The 17,857-nt window shown below is 35.9% G+C and overlaps 1 protein-coding gene across 4 annotated transcripts in view; it reads left to right on the plus strand.

Annotated features, from left to right (window-relative positions):
• Positions 1–17,857, plus strand: part of ATF7IP (activating transcription factor 7 interacting protein) — a 115,225-nt gene that overhangs the window by 15,019 nt on the left and 82,349 nt on the right. The window lies entirely within an intron of this gene.

Genomic DNA, 17,857 nt, shown 5'->3' on the forward strand with positions numbered 1-17,857 from the left:
TGAACTTAGAGCTTGCTTGCTTGGAAGTTGAAGTGTTTGCTGATAGAACCTTTAAGCCTCTATTTAAGAAACAGTGCATAGGATGGTGAGGTCAAAGGTTAAATTCATGTAATTTCTCACCATTTTATGTTCTGTCATTGCCAGAACATTTGATCACTCAGTAGTGTGTTTCTGGCTCTAATTAACTTAATATTCCTTTTGTGTTGAATATTTTAGTTTGCTTGATATTTATTTGAAGAAATTAAAAACTATATTAATCTGAATAGATTTTTGAAAAGCCATAATTAAACCTTGTTTTGCAATTTTTCTTGGGGTGTGTGTGCGTTTTGGAGGTATTGTTTGGTAGATTTCTGGGAAGAATGTTAATTCTTGGATATAAATCATAGTTACAGACAGAACTTTTTTTTTTTTAGCACTGTTAGACTATTTGTACTATTGATCCCAGTCTTTCTCATTATGCTGCCTCCTCTCAGCCATCCAATTCTTTCACATTTTTAATGGTACCAACTTTGTATCCTAATTAATTTTGCTTAAATTGGCATTCAAATGTAGATTTTGAACTTAGAAATTAAGTTCACATCTTCTAGGTCTGGTTATCCCTTTTCTTTATAGCTAATGTATTCTAATGCAACAAAGCTGAAGTAAATACTCAGTTGTTTTGATTTGCTGATTAATTGTCGATGTTTACTTTAGTCTTAGTTTAAAGTTGTGGTATATTTAAAATTAATATAACTCAATAGTTTTGTAAGGTTAGTTTTGAAATTTTCAAAAAGCTTTCTTAGTATTTTTCTGAAGTAGAAACATTTATTGAGATATTATATATCTGCAATGATCTAGAAAGGTAGAATGAAATTCTTACTCACGTAATATTTCGGATAGCAGAACAGCTATATTAGCACTAATGTTTAAACTGCAGTACTTAAAAAAAATTTTTTTGTAAGTGGTATAGTACATTTCTTTAGGTTTCTCAATACAGAATGAATATATCCCTGACTAATATGACATAGAACAGTAAGTTTTAAACTTTCTAAATACAGCAACTTTTAAAAAACAGTAACTTTTGTATATTAAATTGTTATGAAGGCTCCTATTATATAAAAGGGATACATGTTATTTTACTTTTGTGTACTTATTTTATAATGTAAACTTATAACAGTTCTTATAAGCCTATTAATAAAATGAGAGCAGTAGGCTGTTATGATAAAAATAAAAGTTTGAAAACAGATCATATAAGACAGTTATGGTCTTATATTAGTGTTAGGATCTAGGTTGTTATTTGTAAAGCTCCAGGTGCTAAGGAACTGGAATTCAGTTTTGAGAGTATTCTAGAACATATGTTATTTGTTCTTTTGTGATTTTGATAAAGGTAGAGTATTATATCTATATCTATATACCTACATCTATCTATATCTATATATCTATATCTATATCTATATCTATATCTATATCTATATCTATATCTATATCTATATCTATCTCTACATCTATACTATTTAACAGTTTAAAGTTGCTGCCTTACCATAAAACTGTGTTTATACCTATTCTTAGTTTTTCTTGTTAATATATATTTTTCTAACTTAATGTTGAGTGACTTAAAATGTTTGGGATCACTCACTCAGTTTCATCAACATTTTAGCATGTTTATTTCACATTCAGTAGTTACTTTGTGAAGTTTTGGGAATTCTTATGTAATATGGTAGATTCTCATAATCTGAACATTACGAAAGTCTTCTAAAAGAGAACAAGAAGAAGAAATTCAATAGGTGTGAGAGATTCTAGCCATCATGCCTTTCAGTAAGGTTGTGCCCTTGAGTATGATATAAGAAAGTGAATGTGCTGTGATCTTAATCTTTATTGTCATGCCTCTTATAGTATGAATAACTCACTATTTCAGAAATTTCAAAAATACAAGTCATGTACTTGATGTGATATTCTTACTGCAGGAGAAAAACTGGCTAGGTTGAAATTACTGATCAGTTTATGTTGATCTTTAGAGTAGGACCTCAGGGAAATTTTAATGACCCACTCTTTTTGCCTTCTATTGTGGAATATAAAATTTACCTCCACCCTCCACAAGGTGACTCTACTGATTATTACGTGTACATGGGGAAACACCAACACTCTGTGGTTACTCAGGATGTTATTGTTAAGTCTTTCAGTGCCATGTTGCGTTTTTGCAACTGTGAGCATAAACTAGACCCCACTGGGATTATTACTTTGGGATTGGTAACAGTTTCAAATTTTCTATGCTGAATTCCAAGTTATTTATTATGTTGAATAACTGAGGACATAATAAATCTGGGAGCTGGATAATTGAGGTTTATGTTATTATTATCACTTATTTTCCTTCCCATTTGTTTACCCTTTTTCATAAGCCATTTCATTAACATAGGCCTTTAAGAGGAATGTTGAGATAGTGGGAAGAATATTGACCAAGAGTTTAAACCTAACTGTAAATTCTGTTTTTGCTACCTTTTTCTTATATTGGCCAACATATTCCATTTTTTGACTCTTGTTTCCTCACCTATGAAATGGGGAGAAATTCCTATTCATTTGGCAAGGATATGCTGAGGATCAATTTATATAAAGCTTCTAAATAGTGCCATGAAGTACTCCACAAATATCTGGCATGCTAATTTTCCAGTAGTGAATAATTTTCAGGTTATTTGTTTCTCAGATGCATATGCTTTATCAAATGTGATTGGATCAGGGAATGTAGTATTTTTAAAAAAATATGGTCAATTTCTTATATAATATGCTCAGAAGCAGGAAGTGCTAACTAAGCTAACATAAGCATATCGACTTAGTAATATGATATAGTCACTACTGGGCTCTACTCTTGTGAATAACTTAGCGAGCATAGAATGCATTACACAGAGGAGTAGAAGAAATGTTTCACTTCTGGTCTGGCTGTGTGCTCCAAATATATAGTGACAAAAATATTTCTGTAAAGAGATGACTTGAGCCCTAGCTGGTTTGGCTCATGGATGGGGTGTAGGCCTTTGGACTGAAGAGTCCTAGGTTCGATTCAGGTCAAGAGCACATGCTGGGGTTGCAGGCTTGATCCCTAGTGGGGCGTTCAGGAGGCAGCCGATCAATGATTCTCTCTCATCATTGATGTTTCTATCTCTCTCTTCCTCTCCCTCTCTAAAATCAATAAAAGTATATTTAAAAAAAGAGATGACTTGAATTCAGAGCCTAGAGTTTTCTGTGTTTTGGTACAAAAGAGAATTGTAACAGTGCAGTTCTCTTTCAGTGGCCACAAACTGGCAGCCAGCTGACTTGTTTTATCCCTTAGCCATTACCCTATTTTTCTAGTTGTTAACAAATAAAGCTGTCAGATTTTACACAAAAATGTGGTTGTCTCATCTCTTGAAAAATAGAAGATTAAGCAGTGCTAGGAGTGTGTTTCTGATTGAGAAAATAATTTACAGTTGAGTAGCTACTGTCTCCTTCAAATAGGGTCTAGTCTTCACATCTGGTCCTCTTCTCTTCATTAATTCACATTACCGGCTGGGCTCTGTAAGGGATCCTTTTACTTAGTTGACAGATTGTTGGCAGCCTTTAATATTTAAAATATAGTTTCTAGAACAGAAGAAAGTAAGCATAAGTAAAATCTAGTGTATTTCACTTGGTAGGAGAGATAGTATATGTAAAGTCACTTTACTCTTTAGAAGATAAGGCACATTTGCTAACTTTTAGCCTTGTCCTAATTTTTATATTGGAGTACTACGTTGGCTGATTGGAAGAGATACAGTGACATTAGCAAGAAGAGATTAAAGAAATGCTAATTAGAAACAAATAAGTACTTTGAGAGTCTTTTAATATAATAATAAGTTACCCTTTTTTAAAATATTATCACTGTTAAAGACATCACTTGTTTATCAACTTGATGTTCTTAATGATGATAGTAAAAAAATAAATTATATTCATGATATGCAGTTTACTGAACAGATAAATGAAATATAGACAAAAATCTTGAGCTATCAAACTTTAGCACTTAAAATGAGTGAGATCCTAATAGAAGTTTTCTTAACTGCCTTAACGTAGATTATGTCAGGGGCTATTATAAACTTATTTGTTTGCATTCCATTCACTGCCTCAACTATGTGAATGAAGACTACCTTGATCCTATGAAAAATGGTAATTTATAATCATGATCTGAAGTGAATTAGAATTTCACATTTTCCAGAGTGAAAGCCAGCTTCTTAGCATTCATGTAATGCCATGACAGTGGTAACTCTAGGAAAGTGCTAAAAGAATGTTATTTTTTTGGAAAATGCTTTTCAAGTTAGAAAACTTTAGTGAAAATTGAAAAAGCAGTTAACTTGCACAGGAAACATTGATTTCCCTGTTTTCCTACTCCTCACACTTCCAAAAGAGAAAGTGATTTGGGAGAAAACTTTTAAGTTTATTCAAATAAGGATTTTAAAAAATGGCTCAGGTTAGAACTTTCACAGAATGTTCTCTATTAATAATTTGTTGTAAGTCTATTATTAGTCATTAATGTGTGAATATGGAAATGATGAAACAGTGCTATTGACTCAGTGAGTCTTTGAGTTTAATGAAAGAGGGAGTTGAATGAACACCAAGAGAGAAATCTGAGTTGCTTCAGCATTTGCCTAAGGGCTTTAACCTTGCCTGCTGAAGTAAACCAGACCCAACTGCCCAGCAGAGCCATCTGACCTGGTGCTTTCCTTTGTAGACATAGAAGTATCATGGCATGCGCAGTGGAAAGAAAGTATTAGTATAGAAGTCAGGAAACGATTATTTTTAGTTCTGGTACTGTTAAGTAATGTGTTTTGGATAAATTATTTATGCTTTCAATGCCATTCCTTGACCATTAAATGTGGGAGGTGGTTGGACTAGATAAGGAGTCAGGAAAGAACACACATTTTGGTGTTAAACAGAGTCAAGGTGAATTCATGTTCTTCCACTCACTAGTTAAAGGTTTATATGAGAAGTGTATATATAGTGCTTAAAGTATAATGACTACTTATATGAGTGCTCATTAAGTTTTATGCATTATTTTTTTTATAGAATGGGGCTAGTATTTTCAGAACCTGTTTTCATAACTTTAAATAGGGATAAGTCTACCATACAGAGTTGCTATTGGAATTTAAATGAACAGAACAAATATAAAGCACCTAGTGCAGTGTGTAGCACAAATTAACTTGTGAGTAAATATTGATTGCTTTTTCCTCACAAGGTTCTCTCCAGCACAATTTATTTTCTTTTTTCTGTTTTATTCCCCTTTCCCCCCAATCATTATAGAATTGGGAGAAATATGGACTACTGGGTACTTAGAAAAGGATCTTTAGGGAGAGGAGGTTGTTAGGGACCTGGCTGATTTATATTAAAAATGCCAGAGAGCAAGGTGTTTATATGTCAATGTGAATACTTTAAAGAGCCCAAAGGGGACAAAACAATAATTCTTATTTATGTTAAGATAACATGATAGAGTGAAAACAAAAATGGACTGTGAATTAATCAATTGATTCAACAAGTTTAACAAATACTTATTATGCACCTATTATTTGCTGGGCACTATTTTCATGGTTGGTGTACAAGAACCCTGCCCTCAATGAGTTTACATTGGATTATGGCAGTGGTCGGCAAACTCATTAGTCAACAGAGCCAAATATCAACAGTACAACGATTGAAATTTCTTTTGAGAGCCAAATTTTTTAATGCCACTTCTTCAAAATAGACTCGCCCAGGCCGTGGTATTTTGTGGAAGAGCCACACTCAAGGGGCCAAAGAGCCGCATGTGTCTCGCTAGCTGCAGTTTGCCGACCACGGAGTGAGGGACATGTGAAGACAGTAAATATAAGAAGGTTAAAATACTGAAGGATTGAGAATGCTGGGGGTTGAGGGAAACAGGCAGCCAATAGTCACATGAGTACTAGTCAGATTTGTCCTGGTCCTTTCATCTGCTGTTTGTGGAGCACAGATCCTGACAAGACAAAATAGTTATTTGGGGAAATCTATTACTGCTTATCAAAGATAACCCAAGTAACATTTAGGATTATCCAGTTATTAGAAGCCTACCAGGTCCTGTTGATATGTAACTTTATCATTCCCCTTACTTAGAACTGGTTTCATTTTCTTCATTGTGTAATAAGGATAATTTAAAGACTATGCTTTAAGAGGACTGAAAATATGATTAAAAATAAGGAACACCTTTTGGGTAACCCTTAGCATACTAAGTACTTTTCATTTTATTATCAGTTTAGATGTGACTCTAAATTAGTGACTGGATTATTATTTGAAAATGAAATTTAATATATTTATACTCAATAAAATAAGTGAAAAATAGAAGTGGAGCTAATAGAATTACTTATTAGTGGGCCATAAGGTAATAAAAAATTTTAAAAGGACTATATAGATAATGATTCAACTCTTGTTCAGTCATATTAGGCCAATTAAGACAATACACAAAATTTAACATTGCTTAAGTTTAATATTGACCACATGCTTTAGTAATATTAATGAGTGGTAAATATGAATTATTTGATCATCGTAGTAGTGATACCTGAAGATGCATTGTCTTATTATTTGGTGAAACATAACGCACTGTGGTTCTAGAAGCAAATCTATTTAATGATCACTAAGTGATTAGTTAAAACTTGAAAGGCAGTTGTAGAATAAAATGAGGACAGCTTTTAGCTAATGTAAATTACTTATATTTTTAATGATTGTTAAAAATAGGAATCATTGGATTGTAATCAATATTGGTCCATGTCACAAATAAACTAAGGGTTTTGAATATTTCTCAGGGTTAAACATTTTTGGTATAGTGGGGGTAGAATTTCATGTTATATAAGAATTATAAATTGATATTCTTCTATTACCTGGGTTTGAATCATATTAATAAATAGATAACTAGATACTTTCTAGAGCCAGTCAGTGCCTGAGGGTAACGAATGGGGGAGGTTTTACTCAGCAGTATTCTCCTTTAGTTTGGTCATGAAATGAGGTCTGCTTTATGTAAATCAGTCTTACTGGCGCCAGCTAGCTGTAACTGCAGTCTGCCTGTGCTAGGGCAGCAAATAATATGTGGTGTGGATTTTTGGTTTGGAGTGTATAAGAATTCAGCCTTTTGGACTGAAAGAACAGAGTTGATACATTAGAATAGGAGTACTGAGACCTCCACAGTTGACACATAAATATGTGGAATAATGAAAAGGTATAATAAGCCTTTTAAAATTTAGTTTTTCTTATATATAGATTTATGCCTATTGATACTATTGGGTAATATGTGGGAGGTACTTCACTGCACACAGTTGCTGCAAACCTAATAGTTGGTAGCATAGAAAGCAGTACAAAAGAATTCTGATTCTAGACATCTTCACTTAAAACAGTCCTTTGGAAAAATGTACTTTGTGTGTTCTGTGAGCTTCATTGACATACTGTCTGACGTGTTTTGTGTTTTTGTTTTTTTTTGCTTTTGTGGTTAATGGGATAATTGCTGCACAAACTACACAACAGATGTGAACCACTGTTTGAAAGGAATTTTAATATGTAGCCAATCTACTGTATTCCTGTTTTTCTTATGAATATGAACCAAACAAGGAATTTAGGTTCAAGAAGGCTGATCTAGAAGTCTGCATTAGCTTTTAATATTTATATAAATGAAGTAACTAGCAGTGGTTTACAGAAGAGGAAATCCTTTTCACAATATCAAGCTGCCCACAGGTAAGAGATTCAGGTCCTTTTTCTGTAATCTCCTCCTCCTCCTCCCAACCCCAGCCTTTCTTCCTATTCCCTCAGGCCTTATATCTTTATCTCACCACTGGGAAGTTTTTTGTTTTAGTTTTAGTAATAATAGGATTGGTAGACTGTTGAATATTAATTTCCAGGAATTTTGAATGCCATATTTGAATTTGATCTTAAAAAATTATTTTTATCTTCTATTTTTTCTCAGGTTTAAATTGAAGTGAACTAACAGTGGGTTTCATATATGAATATTACTCACATATAATATGTGTATATTACATAGAAATCAGTTTTAGATCTCTTTTCATTATAGTCTATTACTGTGTTCTCAGTTGTAGTGACACCAACTGGTACATATAGAGAGATGACATTTTTGTGACCTTAAACTGTAAAGTTTTAGTGTAAATGTACCACTTTGAATTCATCATCAAAACAAGTGCTTATGTTTTCACAAGTGGCTCATTGACATTCATTAGGTAATGTATATATTTATACATATAACATGGCCAGGTTTTCCAATACCACCCTTATCATTTCTATTTCCACATATTTAAATTTATCACCATTTTAACAAAGTGAACTTAAGAGTCTAAAACTAAAGTGAATGTATTAAAAATTCCATTGAATCTAATATTTTGTTCCTTAAGCTAGGTGAAGGGTACATAGGCATTTGTTATATTATTCTTTTTATCTTGTATCATGAAAAATTGCATACAAAAAATCTAATTGAAACAAAAATAAAGAGCTATGTAAAATAAAGAGTATATGATCATTACTGTAAATTTATGAACTTTTATGTTTATTAGTATAAAGAAATACAGGTATGTGTGTATATAATGTCACTATAACCAATGATAAAATATATTACTGATTGATATCATTTTGGAGCTGAGTGTGGAGACATGAATAAGTAGGATGAAGTGAAGAGTGGTAGTGAGGGTAGCTTAGAGAAATGGAGGAAGAAAGTAATTATAGTAGGCTGTTCTCTGCTCTTTGCACCCCTTCTATGTAAGTTAAGCAATTGGCTCTTTCTGTAACATAAAAGTGTTAGTTTTAGGTGGGACTTCCATTTCTTTTGATTCTGAAAGGCAATTGGTCATTTATTACTACACCAGAGGCCCGGTGCATGAAATTCATGCACTCGGCGGGGGGGGGGGGGGGGGGGGCGCTGTTCCCTCGGCTTGGATTTCGAGAGGGCGCAGGCCAGGCCGAGGGACCCCACCGGTGCATGATTGGGACCGGGGAGGGATACAGGAGGTTGGCCAGCTGGGGAGGACCGTGGGAGGGCTCTAGGGCATGTCTGGCCCGTCTTGCTCAGTCCTGATTGGCTGGACCCCAGCAGCAAACTAACCTACCTGTAGGAGCGTCTGCTCCCTGGTGGTCAGGGCACATCATAGCGGCTGGTTGACCAGTCAGCTGTCTATCCTCTGGTGGTCAGTGCACATCATAGCGAGCAGTTGAGTGGCCTTAGCCTATCATTAGCATATTACGCTTTGATTGGTTGAACGGATGACTGGACGACCGGACACTTAACATATTAGGCTTTTATTATATAGGATGATTGGCTAATTAAAAACTAGAGGCCAACTGTGAAGAAGCCACAATTGTGTTTCAGGAGCACAAATTATTTTCTGTTGCCTTTGAACAGTGTTGCTTTGCTTTTTAACCTTTTGCACTTGGATGTCGAGTGTGACTCGACACGGTTAGCATTAGAATAAAGGAATTGAGAAAAAAGAAAGCGAGTGCAAAGGGTTAAAATTGTTTTGTATGTTCTTTTAAACTATAAAATTTATATGTTTTTTTATTTTTCTTCTTAGTAAATAATTTCATTAGGATTGGAGAAATGGTGATAGTAGAAAGATAACAATTTAAAAAATATGTTTCTTATTGATTTTAGAGAGAGGAAGGAAGAGAGAGAGAGAGAAAGAGAGAGAGAAACATTGATTGGTTTCCTCTTACATGCACCCCAACAGGGGATGGAACCTGCAACCCAGGCTGAGAATGGAACCGGTGATCTTTTGGTGCAGACACAACACTCAACCAACTGAACCATACCAGCTAAAGCGAAAGACAACAGTTTTGATTAATGTGCTTGAGGTTGGATGGAGGAAAGGTTGTACTTTTCTTGGTGTGGAGAACACACAAATCTAAAACAGTTGGGAAATGTTTTTAGACTTCTCTTGAGCCATTGTTTAGGAAAATGTTGGGTTGGGAAGATAGTTGAGATGGAATGACTGTTTTTAATATATAGGTAAAAAGACAAGGAGTTGTTAGACCAAAATAGAGGAATTTATTGAATGCTGTTGGAATTGGGGGTCATAAGACAGTGGAGTATTGTAAATATAGACAAACCTAAAAGAAAGCATATATGACAATGATAAAAGTCATGAGCATAAAGATATATAATCTTTGAGACTGTTGAAGTTGATCAAGTGTGAATGATCCAAAAATCTGAGGGATAAAATTCAAGTTTTTAGTTTTTGTGTTCCTCTTTAGGTAACAGAATTTATTTTAGCAAAGCAGTGTAGAATCAAAATTTTCAATGTAAATGGACTTAAGTGGTCAAATAGTTTAACATCTCACTTTGTACTGGAGTCTACTGTTTGATTTTCCCATCAGGTAATGACCTAGTTTCTGCTTTAGCATTTATAATGACAGAAGGGAGCATCTCTGATTTCATAAGTTCTTTTTTATTTTTAATCCTCACCTGAGGATATTTTTTCCATTGATTTTCAGAGAGAGTGGAAGAGAGGGAGGAAAAGGGAGAGAGAGAAACATTGATGTAAGAGAGACACATTGATTGGTTGCCTCTGCATGAGCCCTGACCGGGGCTGGGAATCGAACCTGTAACCAAAGTATTTACCCTTGAGCAGGCCAGCACTCTAACCACTGAACCACACCGGCCAGGGCAAGACAACATCTTTTATTGAAAACTAGAGGCCCGTTGCAGGAAGATTCCTGCAATAGGGCTTCTGCTGCGGTCTCCGCCTCCCTGCCTGCTTCCCTCCCTTCTCCGCTGCCCTGCCTGCTTCCCTCTCTTCTTCCCCGCCCCACCTGCTTCCCTCCCTTCTCCCCTGCCCCGCTTGCTTCCTTCTCTGCAGTTTCGCTCCTTTATGCAGTGCTTGGCTTCCTTCTACGCTGTCTTCAGTCTTTGCTCTGTGCCTGGATATGCAAATTAACTGCCATCTTGGTTGAGTTAATTTGCATACTCACTCCTGATTGGCCGGTGGGTGTGACCGATGGGCGTGGCTTGTGGGCTAGCGGTAGTACGGTCAATTTGCATGTTTCTTTTATTAGATAAGATATGAACAAGTTAACCATTGTTGATTTTGAGACAGAGTTGGCTTTCATTTTTTTAATTATTTTATTTTTATTTATTTATTTATTTATTTTATTTTTTAAATTTAACTTTCATTGTTTTTGTTACTGCCCTTCCCCACCTGTGTCTGTCTCTGTATCTGTATCTCTTTTACCTGACAGATCTGCACTATTTAAAGACAATCATAAAAATTCCCTTGTGTTTTCTAGGCTATATAGCCTCCATTTTCCCAGCTATTCCTTACACAACATGTTGTTTTATTTCATTCTTTAGCCTGGTCATCCTTTTGTTTGATTGACTGTTTTTAAAAGTCCCTGTTTATCTATGATGCCTAGAACTTAGTGTAATACTAGATCATGGCCCCCCTTCTCTTTGACTGTATACTTCTGTTCTGCACCTTAATGCTGCACTGACATTTTTGTCAGCCACCCAACACTATTGAATTTTCTTGTTTGCAATAAGTTAAAAAGCTCTTTCCTTTGAGTATCTTTTTTTTTTTTTCTGTTGAGACTTTATTTCTCTACCCCTTCCATATACAGCTGTCTAGGGCTGATTTCTTGAATCTTAAAATGTTCCTACATTTTAATCCATTGATAAATTCTACCACTGGAAATATATCCAATATAAATAATTCCAAAGAAGGAAGAGCCTCCTTGGATCTCTCTCCACTTTATCAACCAGGCCAAAGTGTATACATTTTTCCACAGTGCTGTGAGACAGGCTACAAAAGAAAAATAAGAAATACAAAAATAAATGAAAAGAATAGAATTGCAACTGCAAAACCTACAACTAGCTTAGCATTTTGGCTGCTTGAGGCCTAACTCTTCTTCCTGGACTTCTAATAAGAGGAATGCTCATGGTAGTACTACATTTATCTCATCCTAGGTTCAGGGCTAATCTGAATATGATTTTAGTTTAATCCCTAGGCTGTATTCTGTTAATACTTTGTTGTTGTTTCACCACATATTTTGTCCTTAATCCAAAAGATGAAAAAAAATTTATAAGGAGATAGTTTTCCTCTCATTTTATTGTTTATCTAATTTTATTATATGGCCAGAGAATGTGGCTTGTGTGATTTATTTATTTATTTTTTTTGTCTTTGAATGTATTAATTCCTTGTCACCACATGAATGGTCAATATTAATGTATATTGCATGTGTTCATAAAAGTGCATATTCTGGGTTTGTTGCATGTACAATTCTATCTTTTGCTAGCATGTTTGAGAAATGCATTCTTTTTTTAAAAATGTATTTTATTGATTTTTTACAGAGAGGAAGGGAGAGGGATAGAGAGTTAGAAACATCAATTAGGTACATGCCCTTAACCTGAATCGAACCTGGGACCTTTCAGTCCACAGGCTGATGCTCTGTCCACGGAGCCAAACCGGTTAGAGCTGCATTCTTTATATTACTTTGTTTTTTCATCTGTAGGATTTAGAAAGAGATGTGTTTATCTCTAATTGTGGATTTGTTAGTTTTCTTCCTGAAAATTTTAAACCTGTTTTGCGTTATGTGATTTAAAGTAACATTATTTAGGTACATCAAAGATACATATTTCTAGTGTATTGTAACTTTTATCAATCCTATATAATAAAGAGGTAATATGCAAATTGACCATCACTCCAACATAAGATGGCCGCCCCCATGTGGTCAAAGATGGCCACCCCCATGTGGATACAGGATGGCCGCCACAAGATGGCCAGCAGGGGAGGGCAGTTGTGGGCGATCAGGCCAGCAGGGGAGGGCAGTTGGGAGGGACCAGGCCTGCAGGGGAGGTGGGGCAACCAGGCCTGCATGGGAGGACAGTTAGGGGCGACCAGGCCGGCAGGAGAGGGCAGTTAGGGGTGATCAGACCGGCAGGGGCGGGCAGTTAGGGGCAATTGGGCTGGCTGGGGAGCAGTTAGATGTCGATCAGGCTGGCAGGGGAGTGGTTCGGGGGTGATCAAGCTGGCAGGCAGAAGCAGTTAGGTGCAATCAGGCAGGCAGGCAGGCAGACGAGTGGTTGGGAGCCAGCAGTCCTGGATTGTGAGAGGGATGTCCGACTGTCCGTTTAGGCCCGATCACATGGGCAGTTGGACATCCTTCGAGGGTCCCAGATTGGAGAGGGTGCAGGCTGGGCTGAGGGGAATCCCCCTCCCCCATGCACAAATTTCATGCACCAGGCCTCTAGGAGGAATTATATTTTTTATTTCATTATTTGATTTTCAGCTTGAATTATTTTTTGAATATTACATATGCATACTTTTTATTAGCAATTGCCTATTGTATCATTTTCTATTTCTAAATTTTCAGTCTTTCTGTGCTATTATTACAAGATGTGTCTCTTGTTTATAGTAATATTTGATGATATTTTTGTTATTTTACCCATCTTGAAGCCTGTTATTTTTAGACTGATAGTTTTTTTATATTTGCCCTATATTCTGAAACTCCTAAATCTCTTAGTTTCTATTTTGTAGTTATCTGGATTTTAATTTCAGAATATTTATTTTAAAGATGATGGATCCTTAATTATTTCAGCTGCTGTGAATTTTTCTTCATTTTTGGAGCATTGCTGTTTCCCTTATCTGAGTTTCTTTTTAGGGTGTTTGCTGTCTTATATCTGTAGTATACCTATAAAACGATATTAACAACGGTCTGTTTCCTTAGTCTTTGCTCAGAATATCTTTATTTTTCTATTCTTATTGATTGTTAGTTTTTCTGACCGTAGCATTCTAGGCAAAAAATAGCTTTCCCCCTGAACTTTGAGGATAGTTTATTTTAGCATTCAGTATTGCTAAAGACAAGTCTGATGATAGTTTAGTTCTTATTTCTTTGTAGCTAAATAATTTTTTTACTTTAAAATATTAGCGCTTCCTCATACTTGTTTTCTGAAATTTTAGCACTTCATGTCCAGGTGTTAAAACATTTTTGCTTGTTTTAATTTAGTCTGTTTTGGTAAGTAGTAGGCCCTTTTTATGGAAAGTATACATAGTTAGCTCCGTGGATTGTTTGTTCTTATTTTCTTAATCCTTTTTTCTCAGTTCTTTTTTTCTGAAACTCCTCTAAAGTGGTTGTTGGTTCTGTGTATGTCCTCATGTCTGTTAGCTTTTCTGTTTTTGTTTGTTTGTTTGTTTGTTTTTATGTGTGTGTAATATTTTGAGGAAACATCTGCTCTTGATTAACTTCGGTCACTTCAGTTGTGTCCATGCAGCTTATATTTTAAATTTCTAAGATTTCAGGTTGATTTCTTTTTATGCTTGTTCGTGTGGGTAAAAATAACATCCTATACCTTTTGAGAATATTTAATATACCATTTTAAAATGTTTCAGTTCATTCTGCTACCAATTAGCTAGTGTTTTTTGTTTGTTTGTAAGATTTGAGACTTAATCTTATTTAAAAATATCATTTTTTATTGTACTCATTTTTATACTTGAGATTTCCTATTTTACCTTGGGTGGATGCTGACTCAGGTGATTGTGGGGGGTGGGCAAGTAGTACTTGCTTCTTATGGGATATGCTGGGAATTTGTCTTTTGGATGGTAACCTCCCTTCCCTCTGTTCTGGAGCGTAGTGTCTGCGTGGGTCACTACTCTATCCACTGCCCTATTACTAGTTAACTAGGCATTTGAGAAAAAAGAATTTGAAGAACATGTACCGTTTTTTGTCTCCTGGCCTAAAAGATCCAACATAGAAAATCTGTCATTTCCCATAGACTGCTCTCCTAGTCTAAGAGCTATATTTTACACAATATATTCATTAAATCAATTGTTATGCCATTAATAATGATGTGGCTAGTCATAATGTCTTCCATTTTCCAGGAGAATAGCTTCACAGTTTTAATGTCAACATTAGAGAGATGATAAATTTAATAGAGAAATATAATAAATACCTTTAAATACAAAATAAGGTTCCTCATCTCAATTTGTGAACCTATGCTAAGAGCTTGGTGACTTACTATATTTCTTTCGTATCCCCCCTCTCCATTCTTTTCTTCTTTTTTAAATTCTGGAGGCGCTAGACTCAGTTAAATATTTTCATGTGGCAGAAAGCCAGATTTCCAATAGCCCTGAACTCAGCATGTTGCTGTTGCTTAGCAACTACTTGTGAAGTCTTGTAGATATAACTGAATTATAAATAGAGTTATGAACAGAAGTGCAATTGAAATTGAGATTGGAAAGAAAGGCATACTCTTATTTTCCCCATCTATTTGAATTTGAGGGATTCTTCATGCACAGTTAGTTTTCAGAACTCTGGCTCACAAAAATTGGGAGTAAGTACTAACCTAATCAGGAAGACGGTAAGGTATCTGTAGAGGTCTTGTTTGTAATTACACATGTGTTTTTTATTATTAGGATTAAACAGTCTATATTGGAGAGATGTCAGTTAAAAGGAAATAGAGAACTTCTGATTTTCATGGTCATTCATGTAGAAAGATATCCATACATGGTATTACCGTTTATATATTTCTTCCACATTTATATGCAGAAACACCTTTTTTTTTTTTTTTTTTTGAAAGTGGAAGAGAGAGGCAAAGACAGAGAGAAACATTGATGTGAGAGAAATACATAGATTGGTTGCCTCCTGCATGAACCTTGACCAGGGCCCGGGCTGTGGAAGAGCCTGCAACCAAGGTACATGCCCTTTACCAGAATTGAACCTGGGACCCTTTGGTCCACAGGCTTGAACCAGCTAGGGCTGCAGAAACACTTTAATGTTAGTCTGTGTTTTTTTGTACTTTCGATCATGTTTTTTAGAGTGTCTTAAAAATTATGCTATAATTGTGACCTACATGGCATTCGATAAATATGGAATACATGAACACACCAACATGTCTTTACCATTCCTCAGTAGAGCAATGGCATTTATTAAAATTTTATATAAGGTTTAAAACTTAAAGGATCCTTTCAGGTCTTCTAATAAAATTTCCTTTTATTCCAGATGGAAAACTTTAGTCCTAAAGATATTAAATGATGTGCCTAAACCAAACCTCCTAAGCTGTGTTTTTTTTCCGCAGTAATCTCTTACCGATGCTTATCTAGCAGTTCTTTATTTTTTGCACTTATATTTCATCAGTTTACACAAGATTTAATTATATTCTATGATCCTATCTAATAAAGAGGTAATATGCAAATTGACCCTCATGACCTTGCACAAGATGGCTGCCCCCAGTGATCAAAGATGGCCGCCACAAGATGGCTGGCAGGGGAGGGCAGTTGGGGGCAGTTGGGCCTGCAAGGGAGGAGGGCAGTTGGGAGGGGACCAGGCCTGCAGGGGAGGGCAGTTAGGGGTGACCGGGTTGGCAGGGGAGGGCAGTTAGAGGTGACCAGGCCTGCAGGGGAGGGCAGTTAGGGGTGACCAGGTCGGCAGGGGAGGGCGGTTAGGGGTGACCAGGCCGGCAAGGGAGGGCAGTTGGGGGCAATCGGGCCGGCAGGGGAGCAGTTAGGCATCGATCAGGCTGGCAGGGGAGTGGTTAGGGGCAATCAGGCTGGCAGGCAGGCGAGCGGTTGGGCGCCAGCAGTCCCAGATTGTGAGAGGGATGTTCGACTGCCGGTTTAGGCCCAGTCACTGTGGGATCAGGCCTAAACTGGCAGTTGGACATTCCCTGAGGGGTTCCAGATTGGAGAGGGTGCATGCTGGGCTGAGGGATACCTCCCCCTCCACCCCTCAGTGTACGAATTTTGTGCACCCGCCTCTAGTTTATAATAAAAATGTACAACTGAATTCAATACCAGGTATAACTAATATGAATAGGTTTAGATGAGGGCAGAGGAACATGAGGTCTCAGTGTATTTGTGATTATTAGTCAATAGAATTGATAGAGAATATTGGCTCATTGGGACAGCAGTTAAGAGAGTTTCCTCTTGCTCAGATCTATGCAAATTTTTTAGCTTCTAAAAAGATGAAACAGTGATAATTCTTGGTTTTGGATATTGGAACTCTGTATTTTCTTAAAATACATCACCAACCTATGAAACTAAAATCTTCTTAGGGACATTTGCCAGAAACAAGTAGATTGTATGCTCATGCATTGTTTGCCCTTAAAATTTTTGAATGCGAATGTAATTTTTCTCCTTTTGCTCCCTGGGGAAATACTGGTCCTTAAGTTCCAACTGAAGAAAGATACAGATTTATAAATAGGATTAGCTCAAAAAGTTGTGGCAAGTATAATTTTAATTAGATCTATAAGGAGGGATAACATACCAGCAATATTTCTTTGTTACAGAAGAGGAAAATAATAGGTACAAAGAGGAATTTGAGTTTCCTCCGGGGTATGAAAGAAGATTAGGGTTCTTCCTTTAGTTATATTTGTTATTAAAATTAGACTTCTGTATACATAGGCTAGGCCATGGAACATCTGGCTCTCAACTGACATTTTGAACTCTGGGTTCTAATGGTGAGGGGTTGAAGAAAGGGGAGAGAATGGAGAGATGGAGTGTGAAGTTTCTGGAACTACTGAAACTTTTACAGGGTATTTTATCTGCTGTACTAATTGTTAATACGAAGGTGCCATTAGTTATTCAGTCCACCCAAAATTCAGATAAGATGTGTGACTACTTAAAATAATGTTTTGCAGATATTGCGCTTTTTCTGTTTTCTTAAAACTGGGCAGTATAAGTAAAAGTTAAAAAGTATATAGCTGCTTTAAATAATACCTAAGAAAATATAAAATGCTGAAATTTATATTTAAAGTGATATTTGATTTATACATCTGGAATTAAAAATAATTTTTCTTATACTGCCTTGTTAATAAAATTTGACCCATTTGTTATATTCTTCCCCACTAATTGTAACTTGGGATAGTTCATATTACTTTCCTATCTGATAAATCATAGTTTATTTG

The sequence above is a fragment of the Cnephaeus nilssonii genome, assembly GCF_951640355.1.
Source record: "Cnephaeus nilssonii genome assembly, chromosome: 6".
In the NCBI taxonomy this organism is placed as follows: Eukaryota; Metazoa; Chordata; class Mammalia; order Chiroptera; family Vespertilionidae; genus Cnephaeus; species Cnephaeus nilssonii.